We start from the raw sequence: 13,314 nt of genomic DNA, 5'->3' as shown, positions 1-13,314 counted from the left end.
TACACGTATACTTGATTAGTAGTTGTGGTTATCACAGCAGAAGACATTCCGCCCTCCTCCTGGTATTGGTTGGGACCCAGGCATTGGGGAGTAAAGTCGAAGGAGAAAGAAAAGAGATTTTGCATTAGTATTCTATGAAAGCCTTACTGTCTGCAGAACAAATTGATTGCTACAGTGTACCTGTGCTTGGCACCACTGCTGTGAAAGAAAGGTATGGTTGTAATCTGTTTTATTGTATTACCTATTGTCACACTCCAGGAATGTTTAGCATTAAGCTCTTTCTTTGGCACATAGCTATATGGTAAAGGAATGAAATAAAGGAATGGAAAAGTATGAGAGGGTGTATCTTTGTTCACTACAGTAAACTATGTAGCCAGTTGTAATGAGGCACCTTTTTCCCTGTATATTCCAGTAGTAGCATAAATGGAATGCTAACAAAAATGTATGTCAGTGTTTTGCAACATGCAGAGATGGATGGAATGACAAGTAATTTTGTAAGTTCTGAACAAGCAGAGGAATAAGAGAAATATTTGGTTGTGGACATGGTTTTGTTATCAAGTTAACATTTTCTGCCTTTCACTGCACTGCTACTGCACACTGTGCTGCTCAGAGAATGCAATTAAGGGAAAGATGCTCACAAATGGTAGATGCTGCATGCTTTAATATGCTAAAGAGTTTTTCCCCATTAAAATATGCTCTCTCTAGGTAGATATAAAATGTAAGTGATGAAAATTAAAATTTGTTTTAACTTTAATTTGCCATAATTTCCTGTAATTCTATAAAGAAAGTGCTGTAGTGCCCATTCTTCCAACGAGTCAGCTATAAATCTCATCAGTTAATACATTTGTATTATTTTTCCCTGAGTCCTGTGCTGATCTCAGTTATCTGTGTGACAGGAAGTGCACAGCACTCTATTAATAAAGATTCAGACTGTTTCATAGTGATCTCTGTAGAGTACTCCATTGTTGACATTGCTGAAGTTGTGTTTGTAATTATTTGGATATTTGCTTTTGGCTCCGTTAAAACATTTAAATTATTTCAAACCTGATAATACAGAAAATCACAAGCAGTTAAGATGAGGGACAGGTGGCAAGCTTGTGTAATGCATTTCAATCTGATAGAGAACACAAGCAATAGCTTCAAAAGGAAATGCAATCCCATCTCTAAAGATCTGCAGAAACATTTAAGATATTTGGAGTAAATGGCAAAACTCACATGGATATTAAGAAGTTTAGCTTGAATACAATGTATGAAAATGAAGTATTGATTACTGAAAGCTATAGGCAAAGATCTGTTATGATGTACCATATGGCCTTCTGCATTCAAGCTAATGTTTTATAGATGTACAGAGTGATTATTGTAATAAGGGCATATTTGAGTTTAGAATCAGATTTGATTTGTAATTGTGTGAATAGCTAAAAATTACTCAGTATAAAAACCCATTAACAATGTAAGTATCAGAAGTGTGGACAAGCCATTATAATGTGTTTTCTTATACATAAATAACAAATAAATTATGCTCAACTTCAAAGTAATGTAATTTGTTGTTTAAATCTCTGTTTCTGCGGTGCACAAGTTGTCAACTGAAAGCAATACATGCAATAGAAATAAATGAGTAGTTACTTGAAAAATGACAAAGCTATCAAAAATAAAACCAACAGCATGATTCTATCCATGTTCACTTGGAAGAAAACCTTGCTGAGTTTAATGGGATTTGCTTTCAAATAAGTGTGCATAGGACTTCCAGGTAAATGCAGCAAAACTTGTAAGTTAGAAGATAGTTGCCATGCCAATATTTATTATCTGCCATAAATGAACATTTATGCTACTTTTACTGTTTTAAATTGCATTTTTAATATTGTATTTCATTATTTTAATTTTCTGTGAGCTACCCAGTACCCATTAAATATAAGAAAATGAATTAATAACTTTTTGTTGGACATAATAAGTGTTGCATTGTTTTGAACCAATTATTGGGTGTTTGTGGTTTTTTGGGATTTATTTATTGCCCAAACATACAAATAAAAATGTACTGGACTGAGCTTAACTTTCTTTTAAATACAATTTAATCTGCTAGGGAAGAAAGCAAAAGGAGCAAAAGTCATTAAATCCACTTCAAAACTCTAAGAATATTCTGACTTTGTGTTTCAGTTGTTGGCAACTACCTCCTATAATATTTTATAGGGAATCATTCTTTATTTGTGGAACATACCTTAATTTCTATCAGACCATAGGAATACTGGGAGTATCACAGATTTTGAACATTTTGATTAGAGATAATCTTGTGTCAGTCAGATATATTTATATCTGTATTTCTTCTTGTCATAATTTTAAAACACGAATTGGGGCATTAATTTCTTTCTATTAGGAAGCATATCCAAAACAGTGATTTGGAAGAGGCCATTTACTGTGGGTTGGTAGTACATAATATTATACAATCTTAAGAATGCAACAGGAAATATGCCTCTTAATTTTACTTCCAAATACTTTCCACTTCCCAGTTCCTTCCATTTATTTTGTTTTTCACCCATCAAACACACCTTCCAATGGATCTCGTAGCCTCCAGGAATTTTTCAAATTAGTATTCTTCCATCAGTATGCAGTTTTTTTGTAGTTAATTTTGGATAAGTGCTTCATTGCACTCTTAACACATATACACAACTTTTTAAAAAATAAAATAAAATAAAGAGCCCTATTAAGGTACTCAAAAAATCTGGTGTGTGTGTGTAGGGGTCATGGCTGTATGTACATGCTTATGCTGCAAGCTCTACTTTTGACCTGTCCATTGCACTTGGATCTCTACTGCAATCTGTCAGATCCCTAACACCCCTCGTCTGTCCTCAAGTGTACAGACTAACTTTCCGTACCTCAGTCTGGATATTTTTCATTCTATAGAACTTATCAAGCTAAGCTGTTGGTTCATAAAGGGTAGGATTTATCAAGCCTTTGTAAAAATAAATGCCTGCATATGCAAAGTATTTATTTATTTTGTAATAAAATTTAAAGCTTTGTACTGCATCTACAGTATAATATTGTTTTGTCCTTGTAATTAGTACACAAGTCAATGTGTCTATTACTGTGCCAGAACTCTAGGTTCTTGAAAAACACATCTCTCTTGAGGACACACATAGAATTGCATCTAAACTGTAATTGCTCCTTGCTCCCTATGGCTTATTAAATCTGGTAGGACTGGGCCAGGGAGATGATGAACCTAACCGAAGTAGGCATAGGGGTGTGTGGGCCTCCTAAATGAGCCACTCCTAAAAAAAAGAGCATCCCATGAACCCAGAAGAGCTGAATAAATATTGACCTCTTCCTGGGCAAGATTCTTGAGTGGGCGGTCACAAAAGAGACCCAAGCATTTTTGGGATCCATTTTAAACAGACCTGGTTATGGCCCTGAGATAGCCTTGGATAGAACCAGTGGGAATGAGACTGTGTTGATTCTCCTTGATCTCTCAGCAGCTTTTGATATTGTCTGTGGCATGCTTCTGGAGCAGGTGTCAGAACTGGGAGTGCAGATTATGTTCTGAACCAGTGTCTAGCTGTGGTAATGGGCTGGATGAGCCCAATAAATTGAAGCTCAATCCAGACAAGATAGAGACAGTAAGTGCCTTGGTTCAAATAAGTAGTGTGCAGCCTGTTCTATATGGGGTGGCACTCGTGAAGGTTCAGCTGTGCAGCTTTGATTCATCTTTGACATTGGAACACAAGTGGCCTCCATATTACAGATATGCCTTCTACCAGTTTTGGTTGGTTGACCAGCTGTGGCTCTATCTGGATGCAGGTGAACTGGCCTCAGTTGTCTATGTCATGCTAAACATGTGGCGGGAATACTGTAGTGAGTTATGCATGTGACTTCCTTTACAGTTCACAATTTAGGTTAGGTTAGGTTAGGTTAGAATTTAGTTTATAAACAAGGACCACATGGTCTGAATATACCAAACCAATTCTGATACAACTGCCAGTTGATTTCTGAGTCTTGGACAATAAAGTTTTACATGACTAGGGATATGATGCCTTATGGAATGCTTTCCCCATAGTAGCCTGCCTGGACCCTAAGCTCAACATTGGTGGCAACCTCTCTGTGTGCCCCTCCGGCAGCAGTTTGTATGGTGACAACAGGAGGACGTGCCTTTTACTAGTGGCCCCCTTTTTATGGAATGCCCTCCTCAGGGAGGTTCATTGGACACCAACTGTGACATGTTTTGGGCACCAGACAAAGATGTCTGCATTCTCCCAGGTATCTTAGTTTTATTTGCAGCAGTTTGTGGTATTTTTGTTTGTTTGGGGGGAGATTGTTCTTTGGTGGTCAGACTGATGTGTTGTTGTTTTGGAAAGGGATAGAGGAACTGTTTTATGCTTTAATTACTTTAATATTGTGTTTTGTTTTAAATATTCCATTCTGTATATTTTGATATTTTGCAAGTCACTTCGAGATATTCGTATAATACAAATGAGTTGTGATTCCTGCACTGCACGGTGGTTGAACTAGATGATCCTTGTGGTACCCTCCACCTCTACAACTTACGATACTATGAAATTATATATGATTGTCATAATGTTTTGCATGTGATTAAAGGTTCGTGTTAACAGGACTGGCATGTGTATCCTCTGCACACTTTACCCTCCCTAAATTTTCCTTTACTGTGTGAATAGGACTAAGTATTGCACGAGAGGTTTATTAAATGGCTTATAGGCCAGAGATCCACTACAGCTGCGTAAGGGAAGATCTAATATGTATAAGAAGGCAGACAATTGTATTCAGTAGAAGAGAGTGTTTATGTGCTTGGGTTCAGTTTCCCACAGACATCTGGTTGGCCACTGTGAGAAGAGGATGCTGGGCTAGATGAGCCATTGGCCTGATCCAGCAAGCTCTTCATAGAATCATAGAACTGTAAAACTGGAAGGGACCCTGAGGGTCATCTAGTCCAAATCCCTGCAATGCAGGAGTCTCAACTGAAGCATCCATGACAGATGGGCGTCCAAGGAACGACAGTCCAGCACCTTCTGAGGTAGTTTGTACTTCTAAGGTTCTTGTGTTATGTTCTTAATAGTCTGTGAATTAGCTGATAAAAGCAGTCTTGGCCACACACAGATGCCATTGGTGGAACTATGAGAGTTTAGGAGAATTTTTAAACTGTACAACTTTGGAGGTTAGGGGCAAGATCATGAAAACTGTAATCATGCCCTCTAATAGCAGATTTGTTGCTGGAGATACACATCAAACAACTAGATTTATTTAAAAGGACCAAGTTTGTAATGTGATCAAAATTTCCACTTATGGCAACAGGGCAACAACAGATAGCTTGGAAACAATACTAGTCATTTATTTAAGAAAATATTTTTTAAAAATGGAAATTTGAATCTAAGTATCTCTTGCATCATTTTTCATGGCTAGGAGGACTTAAGGAATGGGTAACATTTGTGCTTTCCTGGCAAGTCAGAAGTTAAGCTAGAACAGAATGAAAGTCCCATTAACATGATTAATGTGAAAGATTGAACTATTTATTTATCTCTTTTATAAATAGCTTCCTATGAAGCATCTCAAAGCAATTTTGCAATACAGTAAAAAAAAATTATTAAAAATTGCATGTATAAAAACAATTAAATACAATTTCAAACCCAATAAAACATTGACTGGCTGACAAAGATGGAGATGATATTAGTTAGAGAAATTCCTAGCATAGAGAATATTTGCTTGCTTGTAATAGGATGGTATCCTGAACTGAACAGATAAGCAGCTTGGGGGAGCTTTAAAGAATGTTAGTGCTATTGCTCAGAGTCACTTTTTTCCATATGTACTTGGTTCATAGGCTGTCACCTCTTATGGATAGATTACCTGTCACTACAGTGATCCACGCTCAAGTGCTAAGCTTCCCTGTTAAAGTACATTCTACATGAGACTGGTCTTGAGAACCTTGAAGTTTCAACTGGTCCAGAATTCTGCTGTGCACCTGTATCAGTTACACTAGTCACTATTTCAGGTTCAATTCAAGATGCTGGAGTTAACTTTTAAAGGCTTTCATGACCTGGGACTAATACCTGGTAGCCTATCTTCAGTTGATGCCTCTCCTGTTAACATTACTAACTTCTATATCCTTTTATTGAGTATAGATATCAACAGCTAGGAAGAAAGTAGTTGCCTGAGGAAATATTGAAGTTTACATGCAAGTTAGAATTTCAGAGGGGGAATGAAACTTCTATATTGATAAACTCTGGGTAGATTTGTTTTGTTTCTGGCCTGTTTTGTTAATTGTTATTGTACTGATTCTGTGGATGTTTTTAAGCTTCTGGAAAAGCAATGTTAAGCAGTTAAAATGAACAAGCCCTGCCCTTCTGTGCTTTAAACCACTTTTTCCACCTATCTGCTCAGGTTTTCAAAACCCATTAGCACTACCCTGCCCTCTTTCTTTAGCTACCACATTTCGGGTGCTGTTGTTATTCCCCCTCTCCCCAAGCTGCTCAGCTTGCTTCTTGAACAGTCTATGTGAGATTACACTAACCAGATTGTCCTTCTTCTGTTGTCATAGAATTTGCATTATTTGTTGATATCTACCAGTGAATTTTTTCCTCAGAAAAATTAATATATTGATAACAAATTAGTATGTAATTTGAAAATTCTCATTTGTTATACCATGGGTAGAGATTTTTTGACACAGCTTTCACAGCTTTTTCACTTATTCTTTTCTTAATGCTCAGTACAGGTGTAATTAAGCACTGCTAAGTAAAAGTGGGTTCTGGGATTCATGTTATTTTCCTCTGGCTCCTTCCCACTATCTAGCATGAATTGTTATCCTTACCACTAGCCTAGACAATGGTAAAGGGTTGCATTAGAGCCTAGCCCATGGGTAGGCAAACTAAGGCCCAGGGGCCAGATGCAGCCCAATCGCCTTCTAAATCTGGCCTGCAGACGGTCCGGGAATCAGCATGTTTTTACATGAGTAGAATGTGTGCTTTTATTTAAAATGCATCTCTGGGTTATTTGTGGGGCATAGGAATTCATTCATTTACCCCCCCCAAAAAATATATAGTCTGGCCCCCCACAAGGTCTGAGGACAGTGGACCGGCCCCCTGCTGAAATAGTTTGCTGACCACTAGCCTAGCCCGTGGTTTATACAAGCCAAGGTTCTCTCTCATCTTTGACCATATTAAAAACATCACAGTTTGCTCTAGGTCTTAGGGCTGAAACAGATGTAACACAGCAAATTTGTGATTTCTCCCATTCCCCATTTGAAAGCAATCACAGGGGCTCTAATTTTGTTCATAAAAGGAAAGAAGTGATTTTTTTCCCTCCTTCCCAACTCCCACATGATTTTCCTTATCAAAATCAGCTCTCTCTTCCTGAAGCTGCTATTAGCTCACCAGTGGAGAAAATGTAGGCACAGTACAGATACATGTATTTTCCCCCACTACTGGTTTAATAACAGATTTGGGGGTAGTAATTTAGAGAGAAAAATATGGAGGTGAAGGATATGCCCCCCTTCCTTAGTGCCACTGATTGAGTGAAAATTGGAGCCCCCACAGCTTCTTTAAAAGTTAGAGGAAAGAACACCAGGAAATCTGATACTGGATTTGCTACATAACACATTTTTAGCCCTTAGTTGTGGAGTTGGAAAAGTTGCTGAAGGAATTCCATTATTTATACTACTAATTTATAGTACTTTGTTCTGGTTGTAACATTAGTATTGCAGTATTTGGTGTGTTTTAAATCTTTTTAATGTCTTATGGTGGTAACATTCCTTTGGTTAAAATGTGGAACAAAAATGAAAAATAAACAAAATCAAGGGTTTCATTCATTGATACCTCTTACAGTGATGGAACGGCCTTTGATTCAGATGAGGCTTCCATCAGCAGAGTGGTCAGGGAGGTAATATTAGCTGATTCACTCTTTAAGATCTTGAATCTTCTCTGGATTCAGCCTCCTGTATACTTCCAAGGTCTACTCTAAAGGGTTGATGAACTCTTCAGAACTGCATGCTAGGTTGTCCCAAGGAGGAAGGCGGAATCAGCATCCCTTCTCTTCTTGTTCAGGTTACAGAGCCCAGTTTGGGCTTTCCTTCAGTGCAAGGGACACCACTGGATACAACCTTAAGGTTAAATTGTATGTAAACTACAAAAGAAATATGATGTTTCACCCCCAGCTTTTTCCATTGTTATATTCAGACTCCAGACTTCCATAATCAAGTCAATTTTAACTTGAGAGACAAAGGTCCAGAGTGTTGCAGAGTTCACACAATTTTATTATTTATACCCTGCCCTTCTGAAGTAGAGCTGTTCAAATTAATGGGCCTAACCTAGCCATGTTCATTAATTTCAGTGAGTCTACTCTGACCAAAAGTTGGTTGAATATTACCTTAGAATTCACCCAAAATAAACCTTAAGCACCTGTCTCTTGTTAAAGAACAAAGTTTAAACCAGTGAAAACAGGCTGGTGTTTCAGAAGAAAAAAGATAAGATAATCCTCTGGTAATGGACCTGGGTTACAAAGTGTATAGTCATGATGACATTGAAGGAAGCACAGTAAAATAGAGAACATTTATCTTCGTTGGACTGCTTAAGCTGAGTACTGAGTATTCTGACCTTGATTCTTTTAGAAGATGGATCATTTCAAAGCCTAAATATAGGGGGAAGTGGTCTCTCAGATAAAGTTACAGACACTTGATTTAGCACTGGGTAAAGTTCTCCTTCTTACTAAATTTAAAGGGATGTCCTCCAATAGGGTAAAAATGAAGGATTTCCTACAACTTCAACTACTTTTACTGTAATTTATATCTTTCTCTAAATTATTTAGACAAGGTGTAGGTTGATTCTTTCTAAATTCTGTTTTGAATTTAGATGGAAAAACACAATATTTTACATCATTAATGAACTATTCTTCCAGATAGTAGTTAGGAACTTTAGACTTCTCACGTTTTTGTCTCGGGGATTGATCTTTGTCACATTTATAAACTATGGCTCACATAATAGTTCTTCTCCATCCCTATTTAATCTTTGACCTGGCTTTCCTGAGAAAGCAAACCAGGTTGTCAATTAGTGCTAATTAGTATCTATCATTTGGGGAATAGAAACAGCATGCCAGCCATGAGTAGGATTGGCTGCTTTCTTTTTTAAAAATAACTGTTTAAAAAATTCTGGAAATATTTGGGGTGATTGACTTATCATTCTCAGAGTAGACCCAGGGAAATAAGTGTAATTAAGTCCATTTATTTCAGAGGGTCTACTCGACGAATATTGCCACATATATGCTAATTCTGTATATTCAACTAGTCGTAGATTACTTTAAGAAAATGAAAATATATTCAGAATGAGAATTGTTTCTGTGTCCAGTGCTCTTTGTTGGTTTAATATTTCTGTTTTGCCAGTGTTGCATGTCTGTAAGTTCAAGTAATCTCAAACTGCACACATTCCATTCAATGCTCCAATAAACATCTCAGCTGAAGATACCTTGATACAGAAAGTGCCAATTAGAACCTTCTTTGTACCTCTGCAATACTTCCTACGTAACATGGGATAATGAAGAAATTTCTTTGTAACTGTATGCAATTGCTTTTATAGAAGAGCACATAATTATATATGTAATTAGTATAAGAATGTGATTTATCTTAACTTGCATACCAAGCAAAACTTAAAAGATTCCACTAATACCTTCAAGCAGCCAACCCTACCCTAAAAATTAAGGAATTTTTAAGATGAGGTCTTGATTCATGTCAGCTTTGCAGGAATAAAAAGTAGGGAAAGAAAGCAATTGCCAGGCATTACCAGTACACCAGTACAAGAGGCTACAAAACATACCACAGCTCAGCTGGAGCATACATCTCAGAAACAGAGCTCCTTTGGGGAGGTAGAGATTATTTCAGGTCATGGTGGACTCCACTCCAGACCACTGCTAGAGCAGATTATTGGCTGTCTACCAAAGCCCTGCTGGTGAACCTAGGTTTATTTTGGAATCCCACAATATTTGGAGGCACACTCTGTATTTAGACTTGCACTGCATGCTATACCCTATTCCCTGAGCCCTACAGTCCATTCTTTTTTGGACTGCAGATACTTCACAGTCTCACCTATCCATATCCATCTAGTGGTCCTCTGCTGGCGGGAAATAGACGTGCAATGAAAGAAAATATCAAATAAAGAAACATTCTAAGATTTTTAAAAACCATCCATTTAAAACAAGTGTTATTACTCTTTACAAATTCACTGATGCACCAAAAATCAGAACGTTATCATTTAGGCTCATGCCTTAACTTCCACATTATATAAGCAGTATCAAAGTTATATCCTCTCTCATTTTGTGTTCGCTTACAATTTATATTCTATAAATCTATGATTTGTCTTTGTGCACCAGTCCTCTTCCTCTGAGGTTCAGGGTGAGAGTGAAGTTGGTATCAGTATATCATTGCTTAATAGGAGGCACCACTTTAGCTAATGGGGCCTCCCGCTGCCGCCGCGCCGCTGGAGCACGATTTCTGTTCTCATCCTGAAGCAAAGTTCTTAACCTGAGGTACTATTTCTGGGTTAGCGGGGTCTGTAACCTGAAGCATCTATAACCTGAAGCGTCTGTAACCCGAGGTACCACTGTAAATGCTTAAAATTCTAAACTGCATAATTTACAACATCTTTTTTTCTTTCTTCTCTTACAGATTACTGAGGTATTTGAGGGCATATGTACATCTACTAAAACAGTGCGTGAACACATCAGTAGCCTCCAAGAAGGAAAAAGACATAAACTGAAAAGTGGCAGATTGTCCATGCTCAGCCGTCTGAACCAAGTCCAGAAAAAGAAACAAAAGGAGGATCATCAGATGAACTCTGCAAACAAAATCAGGTAATCCAGACTCCACAATCTTGACATAAACTTGAGTGGGGTGGATTTTTTTTATTTTTGGTAAGCTTCCCTTATGTCAGCAGCTCATGCCAAGGCACAAGTGAAGTATGTTGATATTGCCTGCCGTCACCCCACAACTGTAACATCTCACTACTGCTGTGTCCCATAAGGAGAGCTGCATGCTATTCTCCCATGAAGTCCCTTTGTTAGCTCTGCAGCAGAAGTAGAATCCTATTTATTACAACTGGCATGATTCAAAAGCTCTCTGGTCATCAGCAATGATGTTTTTGTTTTTTTCATTTGTCATGGATCTCCAAATCTAATTCAACCACTGAAAATTGAAGGTGTTCTCAAGACCATTAGGGTTGACTATTACTTAAATTTCTGTAGTTACATGCACACAGTTAAGTGCAATTTATGCACACAACTTCTGTATGCTTTTTGTCATTTAAAAATACATGTAGGTAGGAACCCAAACTAGGTAACGCTGTTGATTTAACACAGTATCAAATTCAAATTTGTATGTCTTGACTGGTGACTTGGAGAATGCTTTTGTTTGGCCCATTTAAGTATGTCTTTTACTGCTACCTAGATTGCATAGGGTAAATAGCGGCAGTGGCAGATGATGAAGCATGGAGTGGCAGTGGGGTAAGGTTGGGGGAGCTCTAAGTTGGCAGCAGTGCCACCTGGAGCTCCCTTGACTTCATCACTGCTTTACGTATCCTGGGGAGTGCAGCACCATCACTGGAAATGTGTTGCTGCCACTCCAGCCCTGCTCATTTTTCCCTGCTGGCAAATGGTATATTTTTCTTTTCTGCTAATGATTAATCCTGTGCTCTGTCAGTTTTTCACATAGCAATACAGTTAAAATATCATGAATTCATGGCAAATTGGGAATATTTATAGTATTTACATCTTGCCATATCGTACTTACGAAGGAGGACCACATAAAGTGGTGGCTCAATTTTCTGGTCAATAGTAGTGCTTTTCAAGGCGGGGGAAATAAGTTTTTCCTGGGGGAAAACTTTAATTGCAAAAGCTTTAAGTGTGTTTGTTTGTTTTGTTCCTGTGTGCTGCTATTGTTTGAGCTGGCTCAAAATGCAGCCACCTGTCTTGATGAGGGCAATGCAATTATGGATATTTTAAGGTGCTTCTTTTAGCTAATGGCTTGGCTGGAATTGTGTTTTATATTGTAGGAGCGTTAGAATTTTAGTATTGATGTTTTATTGAAGTTATGGGCAATTTGTAGAAATTGCATTTGTGTTTCTTATTCCATTGTTTTATTGTTGAAGCTGTAATTTTAAATTGTTATTACATTAAGCTTCCTTGATAGTTTGACTCAGAAAAAGTGGCCTATAAATATTGTAAAATAAATGATACCTATCCCAGTGTAGTTGGAAGAAACAGTTGTGCTAGGCGGTGGCTTTTTCTGCTATGTCTAGCAAGTTCCACTAGCACCACTATCTTCAGTATTTTCTGTATAGGTAGTGCTACTCCTTCCTACTTGCTGACATCAAGAACAGCCTAAGTATGCGTTCAGGAACTGCAGAGATCATTCTTTCTTTGGCAGGCAGTTCCTCTCTTCTTGGAGTCAGTAGCTGAGAGAAGCACTGGTAACAGAAAAAAAAGGTGGGGTAGGAAACACTGCCAGTTGATATTTACAGAACATGCCCTGCAGATTAAGAGACAGTGTTTTGCTCTCCTCTCATCAACCTTATTGAAAGGCTGTTTTTAAGTAAATTAAGTAGCCTCAAAGAAGGGAAAAATATATTTCTAAATTTATCTGGCAGGGGGGAAGCCACAAATTAAACATAAAAATTGGACAGATATAAAAGAGGAGGCTTTGCCCTGCCAGACTTTCAACGAGGCAGCTTTCTTGTGTTGGCTAAAGGAATGGATTGAATTGAAAATGCAGACATTTTAGATTTGGAAGGCCATGATACGAAATTTGGCTGGCATGCATGCCTTTGGTATGTATGGGAAAGCTAAAGTTTATAAAGGTTTTACAAAAGAGATTGTTAGGAAGGATTTGTATAGAGTTTGGGATAAATAGAAAAACTTGCTGTAAAGAAAAGCACCTTTATGGCTATCCCCCACTGAAGCAATTGCAATTAAGAGAGTTAATATGGATAGACAATGGGTGACCTATAGGGAATGGTTGGGCCTTACAGGGAGGGAACCCAGACTGAAACCAGTGGAAGACTTAAGGAGCCAAGTTACTGCTTGGTTACAGTATCATCAGTTACATGATATGTTTAAGTTTGATTTTTTAAAAAATGGATTCCCCAAACCAGAGCTCACAATTTGAAAGACAATTATTACAGAATAATTGGCGAGTGTGACCCTTGGACTGGAACATGATAGACACATAGTCTAGGGATATGTGAATGGGTCAGAGCAAAGCATTGGTCTAATGTGGTCCTCCCCCCCCCACACACCTCCTGTGCTGGTGGATCTAGACTTTGGCAAAGCTTAGCTTAACTTTTA

The 13,314-nt window shown here is 37.9% G+C and overlaps 1 protein-coding gene across 2 annotated transcripts in view; it reads left to right on the top strand.

The window, feature by feature from the left end:
- Nucleotides 1–13,314, top strand: part of NRIP1 (nuclear receptor interacting protein 1) — an 86,878-nt gene that overhangs the window by 57,501 nt on the left and 16,063 nt on the right. For both annotated transcript variants that reach the window (XR_014155726.1, XM_081858451.1), the window contains exon 2: nucleotides 10,643–10,827. The gene's annotated coding sequence lies outside the window, so the exon portion shown is untranslated. The remainder of the gene's footprint in view (nucleotides 1–10,642; nucleotides 10,828–13,314) is intronic.

The sequence above is a fragment of the Podarcis erhardii genome (assembly GCF_964252035.2).
Source record: "Podarcis erhardii genome assembly, chromosome: 4".
Taxonomy (NCBI): Eukaryota; Metazoa; Chordata; class Lepidosauria; order Squamata; family Lacertidae; genus Podarcis; species Podarcis erhardii.
The sequence above is the reverse complement of the archived record's forward strand: the minus strand, read 5'-3'. Positions and strand labels throughout refer to the sequence as shown.